Genomic DNA, 20645 nt, shown 5'->3' on the forward strand with positions numbered 1-20645 from the left:
CTATGTTAGAAAAAATTTATTTGGTGGCGTATTTTTCATGTGAAGCTTTCAAAGTCCTCACATTAACAAGTGACTTTCTTCTGAGACACACACACATACATTAGGGGAGAGAGAGAGAGATTTTGATCAAGATTAAATTAATAAAATAGATAAAATAAGATCTTGTATTGTTGTGTGGACTTTTGTTCCTAAACTTTTGAATAAGGATTCTCCTTTTCTAGGATTGAGAACATGGAGGTATTAATTATATTAAATGTTCCTAAAGTAATAAGAACAAAAGCTATTAGAGAAATGCCACCTCCATAGTTGCTCCCAAACCTAGGTATGCAAATACTTGCATCAAGGAAATGGTAGAGTCTACTATAAGCATCCTTTTCAAAAATTTGATACAAGAGTTGTGGTATAACAAGCAAGGTCTACAATCATGAAACTTGTGTGAGACACATGCTAGGAAGAAACTAGTAACCACATGTAAGAGTTTGGAAACACTTTATAATAAAGAGTCAAATATTTTATGTACGCTATGAAATGAGAATAAGATGCATGTTTATTTACCTGATAAGTCGATGGAAGCCAATGTGTAATTTTGAGTGCAGCAAAAAGGCTATCAAGAAACCATTCACTATGAATTGAGATCACAACATCATCAATGACGATTGTTCCCTCCAATGTGAATGGATTATAGAGCCCTTTGGCCATAGTAGAATGAATATTTACAAACTATAGATTTATTATTCAAACAAGAAATTATAATTTTTTAGCAAGCATGAAAATTGATGCCTTCTATAATAGCATCATTTTCTAATATTTGAAAACTTACCTGTAATTGAGTAGGAAACCATTTGGTTGATATTTTCATCCCAAGCCAACATTTTATCACCAAGGACAATGTCTTTTGCATATTTGTAATAAAAGAGATGGTCATTTCCTACTAAGAGAAGAGGTTGTTAAATGAATTGGTTCTAGAATGTATGGGTATAAAGATATGAGGCGGTCAAATTTTTGAAGGAAAATTAACCATATTAATCAATTATCATAATGAATTAAAACAAAGTGCAAAGGAGTGAGATCAATCTCCTTTATTTGTGTGCCAAAAGAACCATGATTTTGAGAGAGCTCGAGTTGCAAAAATATTGATGATGCATTTTCATCAGCATGCCCAAATCCATATATATCATTGAACTCTAGCTTTTGTAGATTGGTATTCCAAACTGCAACCTTTTATGAAAATAGAAGGTAAAAGAGAATAAGTTGTGCATGATGAAGTAGTAAAATGGGAGTAGCTAGATAATATTTTAAAAAATGAAAAACATAAATTAATTGTTAGGATAGTGCAACCATTTCAAGTGTAAATAGAAAAATGTTCTAAAAACTTTTCTCCAATGTCAATATCACATATCTTTTTGCCATGTCTAACCTCTATCATGACCATGGAGGTTCCTACACCATAAACCCATTCAATTAATTATGGATGCTCGTAGCTCTTATTTTGTTTTCATTGGCTACAACATTACTATATGTTTCTTAAATCTCGAAATGAGGTGCATCAAATTCAGAAATAGATAACGTCAAGTCATAAAGATGCGTGCACGAGACTAAGCAAAGGATCATGGATGAATGATGCCACCTTTAACACGGGTTCCAATTGCATCAGAGGCACATCTTGCTGCCACACTTGCAAGAGTGGTAAGTCCCACCACAGCTACTATACAAAAAGGCCCAAGTATTGGATCGTCTACAAGACATGTCAATAGTGCACCAGCTACTCCAAATATGCCACCACGAGCAGCACTTGGAGTTGATTGGGAGCTCTAGTTAGATATGTGATTTATGGTAACTTTGGAGTATATAACACCTCAAAGACAAGTAAATGAGCATTAGATCACAAACATGTCGAGTTGTGCACAATCAACATACCTGAGAAAGGAATATTAGTCATAAAAATGATAAAAATGCGAGAACCATACATACATATATGTGTTTAGGTTTGACGTACATATATGTGTGAGAAACTAATATTAGTGATAAGATGATAACAATGCGATACCCATATATACATATATGTGTGTAGGTTTGACATGCACATACATGAGTGCATGAAGAAAGGCTATGAAATGATGATCCATTAATGTCTATACTATGTGGAAGGACCAATGCTTTGATAATTTTAACCAACCATGAAAGAGAATGGTCTCTTTCTTAAATATTAGTGAATAATAGACCGTAGGTACAGGAAGATAACCTTCGCCAACACAAATGGGTGAGACGCCCATGAGACGTCGTCCATTATTTGAAGAGGCAAGAGTGAGAGGCTCATATTCAACAGTAAAGTTAGAAACATCAACTTCGATGGTGGTTGATGTGGTGGAAGAGGATGCAACCATCATTGATGGATCAGTTGTGAGGGTACTTGTTGAGGTCCCTTCTTTATACAAGGAATTGACATAATCTCCTGTATTATAAAGACCGCACCCCACAGTCCAAGCATTGTCGTCACATATGATCTAAGAGCCCAATACATAGAAAAAATAACTATGTCAGCATAGCTACACAACATAAGCATACAATAGTACATACTCAAAACAAGCAGCCAACTACAACATTGGTGACTCCTGTATCATCGATGAAGACAATCTCTACACTAGTAGGGGAGTTTGATGATGCATCGCAGCCCCCAGTGGCTTGGATCTAATACACATACATGGTACTGAAGTGAGTATGAAAGGAACCGAAGCAATACAAATAGTAAATTGAGAGTGAATCACACGCACAATCCACATACCTGCAAGTTCCACAAGGGACTTTTAATCAATCCCTATATAGGAAATCTTGTGAAATGTAGGAAATGTTGCAATATTTCCTATGTGTGTATGCATGTATTCCCTATGTACAACTAGGAAATCACATTTCCCACATCTAATAGTAGGGAATTAAAGGTCAATATAGACTATTTCCTACATTCTTTTAAAATTCCCTATGTAAGAGTACACATGAATGTTATTCCCTACTTCTCCTTGTAGGGAATCATAGGTCACTATGAAGATTTCCTATGTTATCTCTAAATTCCCTATATAACAGAATTTTTAAAGAGTGCCATTTTCTAATTGTAATAGTAGGAAACTATAAGTACATAGAGAATTTCCTACCTTCTCTCAAAAATCTCTATATGGGAGATTATAAGAAATTCAAGCTTTGCTCGAGCTCGTAAACACAAATCAAAATTAATGAAATCAGAAGTAGCCATATGAAGGTGATCCTAGATTTTCTAACCCCCCTAAACACATATGAACATGTTGCATATACACGTGCCTACATTTACATGTGCACACATACACACAGAAACACAAGTGTACATGCTTACATGTGCACATGATAGACACACACACATGCAAGCCTCTTTAGTTTTAGTCACAAGGCCATATCTAAATATAGTCATGGGCTTATTTATCCCTCGAGTAAGTTACTCTTGAATATATGTGTGCATCACATGGGTTCAAAATAAGGTATTTTTAAAATAACATTTTTATACATTTTTTATATATAGAAGGCTATAATATAAAGGGGTTATTTACAAATTGAATAGAAAAGGGTTATGTTTTGTTCAAGAAAAAATCATAGATTAGGATATTTATAAATAGGCCATGAATGCATGTGATGTAGAGGATATACATAGAGTAACTTCCTCGAGGTTTATCCTAGCACTAAATGTTTGAAATGACCACCATGTTGTAGAAAAATGAGGCCTCAAACCAAGTAGTTACATACCTATTTTGTGCAACATTACTCTCTTTTCTCTAACTTTTTTCGGTGATATAACCATTCAATGCCTATGTTTTGATATTTCATGTAGACATAGAATATTGTATTATGGCATACATGGCAATGTTTGGATTAAAAACCTAATAGATCTTCATGCATGCCTTAAATAAAATTTTCTACAAATCATGGTTACAAGAACAATAGTAAAATACTCATCCTTGCAAGCTTGGACATGTCAATGTAAACATAATCTTGGTCTAGCACTATGACCCTTGGATGAGAAACCATCAAGATTTTGAATGGTTATAGTGTTTGGACTAATGACCTAGATGGTTTAAATGGTCCAATTTTTTTGAGATATCCTATTACTCTTGTTAGAAAAGAATGTTGATATTTGTATAACTTCTTTAAATGAGAAAGATGGTGCTTGCCTTTGACTGCCATAGTGAAAACAAGTGTCCAATGAGCCATAATCTTCCTTTAGTAGTTCTTCAAATAGCAAGACACATATGTTGTATACTCTAGATTACTCAAAAACCATGGGATCTCCTAGTAACGCCCCTTATGGACTAACTTTTAGAGGTCCTTAGAAAGGAGGAGTTACACTGTATGACTATTGCAACCATAAAAAGGAAAAATACAAAATACAAAGCAACATAGTTCAACAATCCATTGTGATGGCTTGGTTTGTAGTCATTGTGATAGAGCAATTCTCTAAATGAATGTAAGGATGGCACTATAAGCTTGGATTATCAACAATTTGTAATCAATCATTCATATTGCATCAAAGAATTGTAAGGCACAACATGAGAGCAATTTTGAAAAACCAATAAAAATGCATTTGTATATTTGTGACAAAAGTGCATCATATAGTTTCCCTTCATTAGAGTCTTGGATATATGTATACCACTTTATAATTGAAGATGATACCAAAGGAAAACCCATGTCTATGTGTCATTCATTAGATGCCTCCCAAACCTAAAAAACTATTGAAAACTCTTGGAAAAATAGCACTTTCTATTCGATTGCCAATGTGGCATCACTTGGGTGCTTTTATTACCCTCCCCCTCTCCCTACTAGTTTGGTACCCCCCCCACAACCACACACACACACACACACACACACTCTCTCTCTCTCTCTCTCTCTCTCTCTCTCTCTCTCTCTCTGTGTGATGCCCTCAAGGGTCTTCAGGTGATGTTCCCCAAAGCCATATGGAAACAGATTACAAAAAAATCTTGTGAACCCATCACTTTGAGAAAAAGTTGTTGGCTTAACCATTCTAGAGCATGAATCCAAATGGCAAACACTTTTGGCTTCATTTGTATGCTTACTAGAAGATCCTAAGCTTTTTTAGGTAGCTAGAGTATATAACATACTATCCTTGCATTTTAAGAACTTGTACAATAAAATTAGAGCTCATTGGAAGCTTATGATCATTAGGGTAGTCAAAGGCGAGCAACATCATCCTTAATTAAAGAGTATATTTTCTTCTACTAAGATCAATAGGATGCCCCAAAAATTTCAACCATTTGAATAAGCAATTAAAACACTACAACAATTGATGGTTTCTCATCCAAAGCATATAAGGTGTAGAACCAAGACTATGTTTATATTGGCATGTTCAAGTTTGCAATTAGGAGTAGATTCTCACCATAGATCTTTAGCCTTGTTGTAACCCACATTATAAAAGCTTGCCTTAATTACTACAACCATATCAGCCATTGCTTTAAAAACACCCATCCATTACGTAGATACAATGTGAAAATGGACACACTAATTCAAACAAGAAATCTTCATAAGTTGGGAACAAGGATTCAACCATTGTATCTAGAAGACATTCCCAATATGTTCTACTCAGGGATAGTAAGTGCTATAGAGCCACACAACAATTGGGAGGAATCGATCCTTTGACCAGTTGAAACACATACACCCACCTTAGCCAACTAAGCTAGGGCTCCTTGATATGGGTTCACAAGTTACCTTTGGCTCTTTATGTCCTTAACCTAGTACATCCAAGTGACATTGTAGCACTATTCCAAGTCCATTCATACCTTGGTTGGTTTGTTAGGAGTTGAAACATGCTTCAACTTAGAATTATCACTATCATTATGAAAGGTACAATTTTAATTAAATTGATGAGAATACGTCAAAGAGAGAAACACACGCGAACAAAAACACTGAGAACAGAGAAGCAATAATAGTTTTTATTTTGGTTATGTTGCATCAGCTCCTAATGGAAATGGAGCGTTGGAAACTAGTGGTGATGATTGAAGGCAGATTCTAGGCTCTCATCATATGCTGTCGTCCCCCATCCTCTCCTGCAAGGACAAGAGCCCCTGCATCCAGATCTGCACAGTCCTCCAGAAGAGCTGCCACAACCTCCTCTGCTGCTCCTTTGCGCGCCACTACTACTGCTGCAATTTTTTGGTGCTCCTTCGCGCACCACTACTAACGCCCTAAACAGTAGGCATGTGGGTGTCAGTATAGCAGGTCTGCCTATATATATTTACATACACATATGTATGTATGTAGAGAGAGAGAGAGAGAGAGAGAGAGAGAGAGAGAGAGAGAGAGAGAGAGAGAGAGAGAGAGAGAGAGAGAGAGAGAGAGAGAGAGAGAGAGAGAGAGAGAGAGTGTGTGTGTGTGTGTGTGCGTGTGTGTGTGTGTGTCTAAAAATCTCGTAAGTTTGAATAATCTATACTATGGATATTGACACTAATAACTAATATTGCATTTGCTCTCTAGATTAATAAGAAAGACAGATGATGTTACACTTTAGGATTTTTCACGCTGTGTTTGCGTAGGGGCATCACAACATAAGAGAGAAAAGAAAGAAAAGGATGGAGAGAACAACAAAAGAAAAAAGGAAGAGAAGTTGTAGCATAGCAACTTTGCTTCCCTTACAATGTCCTTCATGGCAATGTCATGCAATAGTGGAAGCTATCGCAAAGTGGCCTAGCATTCCTTTCGTGCAAAGAATGCAAGGAATGCTATTAAGTCAATTAATCATTAAAGAAAAGTTGATCCATTGGGGAATCTTCTAAATAGTTTCCATAGCTCCTCAAGCAAGGTGTAAGAAGAAGAAAGGTTCAGTATCTATTCTTTTAGGCAAACATTGATTTGATTACACTTGCATTCTCTATAAATCTAGTGGGTGTTATATGTGTATCATTGTATTTGGTTACATGGCATGTTTCTATCATTCTCTTTGGTTACATAGTGCATTTCTATCATTGTCTTTTCTTACATAATGCATTTTGAGTTTTTCATTTTCATGAAAGCCGATGCCCCTCTTGGAGTTCAATTACTGATATGGTCCTACCTAGCAAATTGCTAGAGATATCAACCTAACATACACCTATCAAATTGCTAGATGTCTCAACCTAACATGCCTTTTGAGATAGTACAATAGGTAATTTCCTTGTTGGATGAATCAACACCACCATGAATTACAATGGAAAAGACCCATCTAAAAGAGAAAAAGACATTCAATGTAAATGTCATCATAAAATGTTGAGAATACATTTGTTATAATACACACACAGTTAGACACAAGGCAAGCAATAGGATCTATGGCTATGGTTTACCAAGATGCTCACATGTAGATGCAAAGCAAAAATTTTGAATGTCAACATGCACACATTCGATTCTCAAGAGCAAGAACACAATACATGGTACAATTGAAATGGTGCATACGTCATAAGTGTAGTGTAATGTATGTTGATATTGGGAGCAAGCTCAAAGGTTCCATCATCATTGAAATTGGCATATTGGTTGATCCTTGTCACAAGTCCACAAGTCCAATAAATAGGGCGTCTAATAAGGTAATGCAGAGTGAGTGAGTGGCACATTGATCAACCAATATTGCGGCTGGCCGATGGCTGGTGCAAGAAACCGCCATCTAATGCCTCCAACAATGACGTCGAGAAATCTGTGCACGTAGGAGAAGGCAAAACTCTTAGCAGTCGATCTCTATAACACCAAGAGACTCAACAGAAGAACATTGAATCATCATATAGCGCCAAGATCAGTCAAAGAAGAAGACAAAGAAGAAATCGTTGCCCCGAGCTCGGATATGCTATATTCCGTGCAGACACCATCTGTGAAAGCACGAGTATAAGTAGGAGGCTCGGGATTCAGGGCTCCTTGGAGGGATTTCAGGGCTGATCAGGCGGTTGCATGCCATGCTATCTTCATGGACGGCCACAGGTCCCTGTTCATGTACGAAGCCCTAATGGCCTGCAACGCACAGAACCAGACCCTCACCTGCAGACCTGGGAACAAACCCCTAGCCTGCTTACCGGGACGAAGGCCAAACGGCCAACGCACAGGAAGCAGCCTAGCTAGTTTCCACACACATTGTGCAGGATGAATCTCAGGAGAGTCAGAACAATAGCATGCTCCTGTTCAATGTCCCTGGAAGCACAGACTTTCCCTCTCATCCCCATCGAATAGAGCCCCCTGTTCAAAGTCATGTAACTCCACCTAATTTGGAGCCCCCTCAGAGCCATCATCAGCATCAGTATGCTAAGATATTGGATACATGATCTGGTCAATTGGGTCCGTGGCTCCCAGCCGAGCTCTTGGCACTTTGGCCTCCAGCTCTAGTCGAATGAGCCCCATATATCCACCACAGGACCTAGATCCAACAGGTTCTAATTTGTGTATTGATCAGAATACTACGAATTGGAATCAGATTCTGGATGACTTTGAGGATGATCAGTGCCAAATGCACATTGACCACATGAACATCGCAAGTCACGATGATGCTGCAGTACCGTCGTCGTCGATGTCTATTAATTATCAGTCGTGGGATCACATTTTGGACGACTTCGAGGAGTACGAGCAACAACAGCAGCTATTGCTGCGCATGACTTATGAACATGATCAGGTGTTCGTGCAAAATACCTTGCAAACAAGCAAATATAATATTGATCTGAAATTTATACACGGCATGACTCTGCCATTAATGGATAATGCACAGATGAATGCAAGTACCGATGTTCCTCAAGGGTACTAGGGCCAGATTCTGGACAAATTCGACAAATATGAGCAGCACAGCAAGTGCTGGACGCACAAACCAAGAACGGTATATGTACTAAGCATTCGTCGGTGAGTAGAGTCGATCCACTACTAGTTGATGATTATCTGCAATATAATATGGTTATGAATGTAGGTGGTACCTGCATGAGTACCCATTGTCCCTCTCAGTTTGCAGAAATTGGTAGCAAAAATATATTCCCCTGGTGCCATGCAGAGCAACAAGAACCACTGTTTGAATTAATAGCAGAAAAATCCACTGGCACCACAGACACAGGTGATCAACATGATGACAGTATGTCTGTAGTGCAGACATTGAAAACCGATAAGGATGATCAGTTCCAACTGATGCAAGACTGCATGCATACATGCCACGGTATTGATGAAGCAAGCATACTGTCCTCGACGTCGGTTCCGCAGTCCTGGGATCAATTTCTTGATGACTTTGAGGAGTATGATCGGCAGCAGCAGCTACGTAACATGAATCATGATCAGGTGAGCGTGCTGCAGATAGCCCCCTTGCTCATTTGATAGCCAGTGTGGTGGAAACTCCACATGCCTGCCTGACTCTACAACTGGCCTCACCAAGGTCTGTTTGTGCAACAAGGGCTACCTCTGGGAATCGAGCACAGGCATATGCCTTGAAGGTACTATGCTTGTTTGTTGTTTTGGTAACTTTTTACTATTTACCTTCATGTTAATTGTGTCACCAATAACCAAATAGGTATTTGCATTTCCAAAACCTCATGGAGGTAAAATTATTGCTGCTGGAGAGGTATATATCATCTTCAAAATGACTGCGATTTCAATCGTCCACCAACAGTTAGTTGAAAAGTTATGTAGAGAGCCATAGGGCTGGAGGTTTCTTGGCACTAAGCTGGGTGGTTTTTTGTTGTTTTAGTCTGGGCATCAGCCAGCTACTGTTATTTGGGATGTGACAAATGGGTCTTGCCTAGCTGAGCTGAAATTGCACAAATATGGAGTTCCTATTATGACAAATGGGTCTTGCCTAGTTGAGCTGAAATTGCTACTGTTATCAAGAATGGCAGTGTCTTGTTCCTTGGAATCATAATGCCAAATGTGGTGGAAGCTTCTCAACTTGCTAACTTACCTATATCCATCATAGTGGCTCTGTTTACAGTTGTCAGTTTTTTTTAGCAAGGCCCTTGATTCTGAAAATCATTTGGCCCATGCTACTTGCCATGTGAGCTATGTTTGCATGCTTGGAAAAGGTCTAGAGTTGTAGCTAGCAATCAGAATATTGGTAGCTACTTGTGGAGAGAGCTTGTTATAACACTCATGATTTTTTAGAGCTGCTTAGAACAAGCGACTGTGGGCTGCAGGAATAGAGAGATCATGAAGAATTTGGTCACTTCAGGTGATAATCATGGCGAATTCGGTCAAGATATCCTGAACAACAACAACCTCCTCGAGATCAAGGCCAACATGGCTACAAAGGATTCTGATCCATCTGATAAGTCCGGCCATATCATGAATCAAGCTGATATTGCAGGGTCAGGTGGTATGATTAACATGTCCTTAAATTGACCATGGACATCCATGCTACTTAGCGGATCAAGCCCATGCAACACTGGTCAAGCATGTGCTGCAGCTCAACAACATGGGTGGATCAAGAGGCATGATTGGTGATGATGATCTACAGAATTTGCAGGATAACTTCAATTGGGTATCTTCTGCTGCTAGACATCTTCAAGTTGATAACTCAGCAAAAGTGATGGATTTGGAGTCAGTAAACAGCAGCCTGAATGCAGGTTTGGTTGGAGCCGCTGGTTCTGAAGGCCTCTGGAGCCAACCTATCTTCTCAACCATGCATCATGAATAACCCTGCATCATTGTCCTACCATCATCAACATCAACATCACAATGTGAGATCAGCTACAGCTGGACTAGCTGCTACAACAACTTGTTGTGATTTGAAGGTACATCTATATTACATCATCATCTTGCATTTTCTTGCAAGCACAATATTACAAGAGCTGACATTGGTGGTTGTCATGTCTATTTTAAGTATGATCAACCCTGTAGTCAAACAAGAATATCAAGATGTGTAAGTACCATTAAACTGGCCTCCAGTGCTTGATCAACATCAAATCAAGATGCATAATCCTCTGAATCCATTGATGAATATTAGTGCTCCTAGTGATCACAGACTGGCCTGTCAAAACCAGATCAATTCAAACTAGAGCTCTATGCAAGATGTGACAAATAGTTTATCTGTTAATTATTTACATCAGGGAGCTTTGCCAGCTACATCAATAGTAGGGCAACACATGCAGAATCCAAGTATCATGAATAACCCTGCATCATTGTCCTACCATCATCAGCATCAACATCACAATGTGAGATCAGCTGGAGCTGGACTCGTTGCTGCAGCAGCTAGTAGTTGTGATCTGAAGGTAAATCTATATTACATCATCATCTCTTAAAAGGGACAACACTAGCCGAGAGTACATTGGTGGTCAGGTTTTCTCACTCTCAATGTTCAAAATGTGTGCTAATATTTCAAGGACTAGCAACATCAAGCACCATGGCATGGATTTCATTAGAGGCTACATGTTTGTTGGCTTTGTTGGCTAGGCTTTTCTATGATTTTGTAGTATTAGGTGGTGTTGGGTACATGTTTGCTAGGCTTTTCTGTGATTTTGTAGTATTAGGTGGTGTTAAGGTGTAACCAACTAAAAGCTTTGTATTTATGAGTGTATAAACAATGAATTTGGTTTCTTTATAATGCTATCAGTATACTAACTCCAAAATTTGCAGCCATCATGTGAAGGATTGCAAGCTGCAACTTTACATGGTGCTAATTTTAACTATTCAAACAGGTTATCACTGAGGGAGCAACAACATATCATTTGAAATTATTGATCCCTACATTGCCTAGGTATGAATTTTCACCAACAGAAATCTTAATTTTGATGCACAATCACTATCAAAAATGTTTCTAGGACAGCAATTAAGAACATAGTGCATGCCTTTCTCCTTTGAAGCACCCCCTATCATAGGTACTATCAAAAAGCATGTGGATAGACATGTTTGGGAGTACATTGATCAGTGCAAACATCACTAGCAGCAATGGATAAGATAAGGACTACAAGCTCACGGTGACATGTGGAAGAAGTAGGAGATGTATTTAGTAGACTTCATGCTAAATTCCATGATGCACAGAATCTGTAGAAGTAAAGTAAAAAATGATCCCTTTTGTATCGACTTCTTGGAGCTTAATGAATTAATAAGAATCATTGGGCATATTGGATTTGAAGGAGTGGATTCTTGACTTCTCTTGAGACCATCTATGGATTAGTACTTTAGTTCACCTTGGATATTCAATAGCTAGGACCAATCTAACTTCTTGTGAAATATGGCTTGCTTGTAGGACAGTTTTCATCAACATCATCATTTCTAATAAGAGTATCAATGTTTAGCTAGTATTTGAGCAAATCAAGGCTTATTTCTTGTGAATCTTTGTCTAATCTTTTAGATGAATCCTATGCCCACTTGAAACCTCACTATTGAGAGGCTTGTTCTATCTAGCAACTTTTGCCTATGGAGTAAGAGTGGTCATGGTAGGAGCTCTTCTAGACACGGGCAATGCCAACAATGTGCTTGGAGGAGGTGAAGCACATCAAACCCTGGACTGCCACCACAAGGTATGTATTCTTATAAAGGAAATCCATAGAAGGTACATCTATTGCTACTTTGGTGCTCTTACATTAGCTGCACCTCTTGCTACTTTGGTTGTAGCAAGCCCAATAAAAGGTTAGATTGGTTGAAGTTTGAGCTTGATGGATCTGTATGTTTCATCCGCCTATCTAAAAAACTTGCTAAAACATTGAAAATGAAGAATGTAAGGTGAGGGTTTTGATATCCTATTTGCATGTAGTGGTAAGCTAAATCAATTTGACTTGGTATGATACTTCAATCTATTGGATTCCTATCTTGTGGGCAAACTCAACGCCAGCATATGTGTTTGGTAAATCTTATTGTTTGAGAGTCTAGCAAGCTTTGCATTCGACGATCACCCTTCTTCTTATGTACAGAGCTAAGAAAAGGCCTCTGTCCTCTTTCGCATGTGATAGCCAGCTCTACAGGGCCTTTCCTTCGTGAGTGGAGATGGCGGCTTCCACAGGATGGAGCAAACTGGAGGACCTCGTGGAGAATCTTAGCTCGCTTGACACGACTGCCAGACTCAAGACTCTTCGGGATGTCAAGAACCAGATTATTGGCAACAAGACCAAGAAACTTTCGTACATCAAGCTAGGGGATGTACCTCGAGTGGTGGAGATACTGGCCAGCGACACAAAGACACCATTGTTGGTACAGTCTCCTACTGCTATTGGGAGTTTTTGCATGTGGAATTGAAGCTGGTGTAAAGGCTGTTCTGGATAGCGGTGTTCTTAACCAGGTCAAGTCCTGTCTATGAATAGGCTCTTTTTCCAACATTCATCAGGTCAGGATACTTCTTCTATTGGCTTCAATGAATCTGGTGAGGAAACCAGGTCAAATCCTATCGGAGGTGATGGTCCCTTTCAGCAACAACTTGCAAGTAGATTTGTGGAAGTTGATACTCTGTCACACAGGGACAACTTCAATGGTACTGATTTGTGTGGTGAAGGGGGTTGTGACATGATCCTAGAGACTTCGTGAGTAGGAGGCCCAACGTCAAGATTTGTGGAAGTTGATACTCTATCACACAGGGACAACTTCGATGGTACTGATTTGTGTGGTGAAGGGGGTTGAGGCCCAATGTCAAGATGTTACTTATTTGCTGATATTGCAAATTTTCTTGCTCAACGTTGGGTTGATGCCATCTCATCTTCTGATTCAGTAGTGGTGGAGGTATATTTGGGTGAAAGTGAACATCTCCCAAGATTGTCTGCAAGATCTGGGAATGCTAGTCTAGAGAATCTGCAACAGGGCTGATTACATCTGGTTTTGTCATGGTAGATGACAACCTGGGTGAAAGTGAACATCTCCCAAGATTGTCTGCAAGATCTGGGAATGCTAGTCCAGAGAATCTGCAAGCAGGGCTGATTACATCTAGGTTTGTCATCTTTCACCGAACATCTCCCAAGATTGTCTGCAAGATCTGGGAATGCTAGTCCAAAGAATCTGCATCAGGGCTGATTACATCTAGGTTTGTCATGGTAGACGACAATTTGCAGATGTGGGAATGCTAGTCCAGAGAATCTACAGCAGGGCTGATTACATCTGGGTTTGTCATGGTAAACGACAACCTGGGTGAAAGTGAACATCTCCCAAGATTGTCTGCAAGATCTAGGAATGCTAGTCCAGAGAATCTGCAGCAAGGCTGTTTACATCTAGGTTTGTCATGGTAGATGACAACCTTCGCATGAGAATGTTGAGGTTTTAAATTTCATGTTGAACATGGTTCCAGAAAGCTGATATTGCCATGCTTCATGATGATCATCCTTGTTCATTATTATGATCGTCCTCGTTCGTTATTCCATTGATGAGCGTCTATATTCCAGCTGATGATACATTGTTTCGGTTATATTCTTTCCAGCTGATGAGGGTCTATATTCTCGTGCGAAGGTTCAGTACTAAGCCCCAGCCTTGCAAATACAATCCAAAGCAGGAATGTGCCCTAGCTCTCTTTACAGCAATTTTCACTACAGTTGCATTTATATTGGGAGATTTGACGTCCATAATGTCAGGATTTTTGGGCATGATGATCGCAACATATGCGAATGCTCGCACAACTTTGGAAGCCAGAAAAGGGATAGGCAAAGTATTCAAAATCGCCTTCCAATCAAGTTCGGTGATGGATTTCTTACTTGCTGCTAATGGCCTCATAGTTTTATACATCACTATAAAACTGTTCTAGCTTTATTGCAAGGATGATTGGGAGGGCCTTTTTGAGGCCATCACTGGCTATGGGCTTGGATGCTCATTCGTGGCTCTATTTCAAAGGGTTGGAGGTGGAATCTATACCAAAACTATGGATGTTGGAGCAGATCTTGTTGGAAAAGTAGAAAGGAATATCCTAGAGGACGATCCGCGAAATCCAGCGATCATTGCTGACAATGTGGGTGATAATGTGGGAGATATTGTTGGAATGGGTTCAGATTTGTTTGGCTCCTTTGTTGAAGCTTCTTGCGTAGCTCTTGTTGTGGCTTCCATGTCATCATTTGGCACAAATCATGACTTCACTGCTATGTGCTTCCCTCTACTCATTAGCTCTATGGGCATTGTGGCATGCCTCATCACAACCTTGTTCGCAACTGATGTGTTCGAGATCTCAAATCTAAGGGATATTGAATCTACACTGAAGAGACAGTTGCTGATATCCACCATCTTAATGACATTCGGTGCAGCTTTTGTTTGTTTGTTGGCACTACCATCCACGTTTTACATATATGATCCTAACGGTGGTGCAAAGATGGTTCAAAACTGGAAACTATTTTTTTGCATTAGAGTAGGGCTTTGGGTAGGGTTGGTAATTGGCTATGTTACAGAGTATTTCACCAGTAATACATACAGACCAGTCCAGGATGTTGCTGATTCTTGAAGGACAGAAGCTGCTACTACCAATGTCATATTTGGTTTGGCACTTGGCTACAAGTCTGTAATTGTTCCAATATTTGCTATTGTTGTTGCCATCTATGTTAGCCATACCCTAGCAGCCATGTACGGGATCACAGTTGCAGCTCTTGGAATTCTTTGTACCATTGCCACCTATCTAGCCATAGATGCATATGGTCCCATAAGTGATAATGCTGGTATCGCAACTGGTCTCTGGATGACCATGATACTTCTTACACATCTCTCCACAAGAAGCGCAGCCGCAGTATAGACTATGAGGCCGCGAAGGCTTTCAAGATGGACAGATTCCTCAACCATAGGACTTCTTCAAAGTCCAGCTTGCGGCATTAACAGCCCCCAGTTGACAGCACTTTGGGGGAGCGCTTTCTCAGATTAGAAGAGATGAAATTCCAGATGCAGAGAGTCTGAGCGATTTCGTGATGATCTGGAGGCCAGGCGTACAAAGATGTTCCTAGAGTCCCAGAAGCAGATTGCTGAGATGTTTGCTTGGGCTCTGAGCAGTAGTAAGAAAACTGATGAGCTCTTGCTGATGATTGTCAGTATTTTGTTCATCATTTGATTATTCTAAATGTTTCTTTCTTCCAGCTGATTTTTGGCTCTTCATGCTACGTTTCATATCATTTCATCTATATTATAGCTAATGCATTGAAATTATTCCACGCTTTGTTTATAAGAAATGTTTCGAGCTGATGGGATGATATTTCATTTCATTCTTATTCCAGCTCTTGATTTGTTTCAGCTGATGTTTCATTATTATTCCAGCTGTTGAGTTGTTCTAGTTGATGTTTCATTGTTTCCAATTGTTGTTTGTCTATTTTCAGTTGATTCGTCTGTTCAAGCTTATGTTTATTCTACTTGATGTTTTATCTATTCTAGCTAAGGAGCTGATGTTGCAGCTAATGTGTGCTCACTTGATGCACTTCTGGGATTCCACTTCCGGTGTCTCGTGTCTCTCTTCTCTTCTCTCTTCCTCCATTCCTCGTCTCCCTCGCACGCTGTTCAACAGGAAGTCTGTAAGATGCTTCAAACCAGAAGGAGAAGTTGGTGAGCCCATAAAAGTATGAACAATGAATTCCTTGTTTTCACCTGCTCAATTTACTATCAGATGGTGTAAAGAACAGGGCAAAAAAGGTATGCGTGTTTTGATGTTTTGATGTTTTACAAATGTGTGTTTTGATGTTTTACAAATGTCTCTTACGTTTCTAAACTTTGGTTTATTATGTGTACATAAAGGTAACAAAATCACAAATGATGGCACAAGGGATAATGGAACAATGAAAGCTAAGCAGGTCATTGGCCCTAATGTCTCTTCAAATCACGATACAGGTATATGTCTTTATTTCTACTAAACTTTGAAAATTAAAATTTGTACATATTTTACATCTTGCTTTATTAGGTGATTCATTTTGAGATTAACTAGCTTTAATTAATCTCTTTGTCTAATTTAAAATGTTCATAGTTATTTATATTTTTAAACTTTGAGTAATTGTGTATATATATATAAATATAGATTAAAGAACAACAAAAGGTGGGAAAAGAGGTAATGTAAGGAAGGGAGATCAGGAGGTTACTTGCAATAATGTTTCTTCAAGTCAAGATGTAAGTACCAACTTTAAGGATCAAAAACTTGTTCAAATTTGGTGACCCAAATTGATACAAAATATCTAATTACTTTCTTTTGTGTTATTGAAATTTTTCATAATCTTGTATTATCGTGAACTTTGGTTAGCTCTATGTATATATAGGTAAACAAGTTACTAAAGATGACATGAGACAATGCAAGAAAGGAAGACATTGAGATTGCTTGCCTTAACACTTCTTCAAGCCAAGAATCAAGTATTACCAGCTTTCTTATGTTGATAATGAGTCATTTTTTGAAATGGTTATACTAACTAATGATATTTGATCACTTATCAATACGAGTGATACGCATACCATCATATGATGATATCTATCGGCTATCCATGTTGAAATTTAGAGAAGAGGGTAGACAAACATTTATTACTTTGCAACATATTGGAGATTTAAGGGATAAAACAATCAAGACACACATGTTGCTTAACTAGTTTTTAGTTCTATGCTCCTTTAAAATTATTTTCATTTTTCTTTTGGTTGCTAGAAGTAGATGTTGATGTTTTAATTTGTTTAATCTATTTTGATCATTAGATGTATGTTATTGATCCTTACTTAGAAATGATGACATTCTCTATATAATTTTCTAGTTAAAAATTTATTGTGCAATTTCTTGTTTGATTTTAGCATGTCTAAGAGGAAGGGCAAAGTAGATAAAGTGATAAGGAAAAAAGAGAATTTCCACGGCATTCCTATTTGAAAGTACATATAAGTAGGGAATGTAAAAAATAGGAAAAATGAGAGATTTCCTAGTGAGAGTACCTAGAGAATCACCTCTAGAAAAATTTTCCTATATATGAAATATTTATTATATAGGAATTATTCCCTACATAGAAAATTTTGTATTTTCCTATGTAGGAAAAATTTCCTACGTAGGAAAGGTCTTATGTGATTCCCTACTCGTTCTCACTAGGAAATGTCCCATTTTCCCTAGTTTTTACTTTCCGCACTTATATGTATTTTCAACTAGGGAATTCCATGGGGAATTCTATTTTTTTCCTATATGGGGATCGATTGAAAGTTCCTTGTGAATTCCAATCACGGGTCACACCGTAAGTAGTGACAGTAGCCGGGATGGTGAGATATCTAGCCTCGACCATCTGAGAAGTTGACTCTAGCGCATCTGCCGGGACAGCACCCCGGAATAGGCCGGGCGTGCCTTGACCCAACAGGGCCGACGCCAAGAGCGATATCCATGACGAGTTCTCTGGATAGCCACCGTCAGGAGGCGTGTACACGGATAGCTGCAATGTGGCCTCTGCTCCCTCCATAATGTTGCCGTAAGTAATGACGACGGACATGAATGCTATTAGGATCAGACAGAGGGGGCGCTGCAGGCGCATCAACGTGGCCACCACCGATGATACTGACTGGTAATTGTAATGATGTGAAGCTTGTTTCTTCATAGATTTCCTACGCGGGCCCGTGCAGACCATGATCAGGGACCAAGATTACCGCTTTGTGCACCGGCCGATGTTTCTGCAACCCAGCCAGGAGGGGTATATCACACACGTACAAGGTGGCTTAGTTCTATGTGTGCGTGTATATCGATTATTAGAGCAAAGGCGGGCTCGCTCGATCGTGCAATACTGTGGCTGAGCGGGGCGCAGCTTATGTATGCGTACGTTGCCACTCTCAAACACTTACAACATGCCAGGTTCAATGCTTGGCCGATGATGCTGGGCATTCGGCTGCCGCCATCGTCGCCGATTGAGAGTTTTACAACCAGACAGCTGACGCGGTGTTATGGGTTTGAAACGGGTTAGACTCGCTCTTAACAATCCAAGGGAAAATATGCTAGCAAGAGTGTGGAAGAGGGAGCTTTTTATCGTTTCCTACATGGAAGATTTCAACATTTCCCACATGTTCATGTCGTGTCCCCCACATGTAATTAGGGGATTGCATTCCCCATTTGCAATAATGGGGACTCGTAATGAGAATGTACCAACATTTCTTATCCATCTATACCTACAACTAGGGAATGGCATTGTGCATCTATAATTCTAGGGAATTTTTCAATATCTCCTACATGTCTATATATGTGCTCTTGCATAAGACTAGGGAATTACATTTCACATTTGCCAATGTAGGGAATCGCGGATATAGAGAATTACCTAAATACTCCAAAAACTCTCTAGATGAGATTAAGGGAATTCAAGCTTATGGTCTATATCTTGTACATTCAACCTATATCTATTGGAATTTGCAGTGGACTATATAAAATTAACCTGCATTGTGTAAGAGGTGCACATGCACATGCACACCCCACACACATACCCTCTACTTCCATTTGAATGCTATTTGATTAATAGGATAAGGTTTTCTTGTGGTTCCATGTGGCGTGGCGGCTCCCTGTCGGCGGCTTCCCAGCGGCCAGCGGCTCCCCACACAGCGTCCTCTCCTTCCACAGCGACCTCCCTCCACACGGCGTCCTTCTCTCCCCTTCACACGACCCGTTCCCTCCTTCTCACAGCCTGGCGACCTCCCCCTCCTTCATGGCAGCCTGGCGACCTCCTCCACCTCCTCTCACCCTCCTGCTCATCCAGCACCCTCCTCTCCACGGCGCGTCCTCTCCTTCCACAGCCGGCCTTCACACGATCTTCTGCCTCCATGTCCTTCTCTCCTTTCCCCCCTCCCCAAGAGGGGGTTCTTATAGTCCAAGGGGGGAGAGGGAACCTCCCCACGTGGTCAGTTGCATGGCTCTCTCCCTCTCACCTCCCTCATGCTAGCCCATCCCTTTCCCCCCAGCCACACATCGGCTGGGGAAAATAATAAAAAAATTTGCTCTAATTCCACCTTTATCCCCTTATCCTCCTCCCAAGAGGGAGTTTCCCCGTGGCTATGCCGGTTTGAATCCCTGACCTTATTTTCCTAAGGTGGAGTGTCTCCATTTCCCGCGTATGGCTATAGATTAGCTACTGGCACTAGTGATAATCTTTGCACGAGATTTACACGACATGCGGGAAGTCAATATTTACGGCACGCAGTGTGCGGAAATATTACATTCTCTCCCCCTTAGAAGAATCGAGATGTCCTCATCTCGAGATAAACTGGGGATATTGAAGATTGAGAGAGCTTTCATCCATCCAGGTAGCATCCTCCTTAGGATAATCTTTCCACTGGACGAGGCATTCTTTTAAGGTTCCAGATCTTAACTGTCTCTTTCTGATATCTAAAATCCTGTCCGGCCTTAGTTCAAGGATTCCTTGACTAGGCATTGCAATATGTTGGTCATCAAGTACATGATTAGGGTTAGGTACATACTTCATTCTTCAATAGACTGTTATGGAATACATTATGAACCTTTAGGTTTTCAGGGAATTGCAGTCTATAAACATTAGGTCTTAAGCACTTGAGGATCTTGTATCGTCCACAATACCTTGGACTTAGCTTCCTGCAATCTCCTAAGGATAGAGAACTCTTCTTTGGGCATACATGAATGAAGACCATGTCTCCTTCCTCAATATTCTATCTTGACACTTCAAATCCGTGTATGCCTTCTGTCTATCCTTCGCAGCTTTGATGTCCCGAGAAAGTGAAATCATAAGCTTCGCACAATATCTTCTATTTAAATAGCTGGCTTGCTCGTATACATACTCTCATCCTATAGTAGACAAGTCCATTATTGA

General features: G+C 39.7%; 1 pseudogene; it reads left to right on the forward strand.

Annotated features, from left to right (window-relative positions):
- The first annotated feature begins 12930 nt into the window (after window positions 1–12930).
- LOC148035373 (pyrophosphate-energized vacuolar membrane proton pump 1-like) lies at window positions 12931–15634 on the forward strand (annotated as a pseudogene).
- The last annotated feature ends 5011 nt before the right edge of the window (window positions 15635–20645 follow it).

The sequence above is a fragment of the Lygodium microphyllum genome, chromosome 6 (genome assembly GCF_053477565.2).
Source record: "Lygodium microphyllum isolate KBCC chromosome 6, Lygodium_microphyllum_v1.1.10, whole genome shotgun sequence".
NCBI lineage: Eukaryota > Viridiplantae > Streptophyta > Polypodiopsida > Schizaeales > Lygodiaceae > Lygodium > Lygodium microphyllum.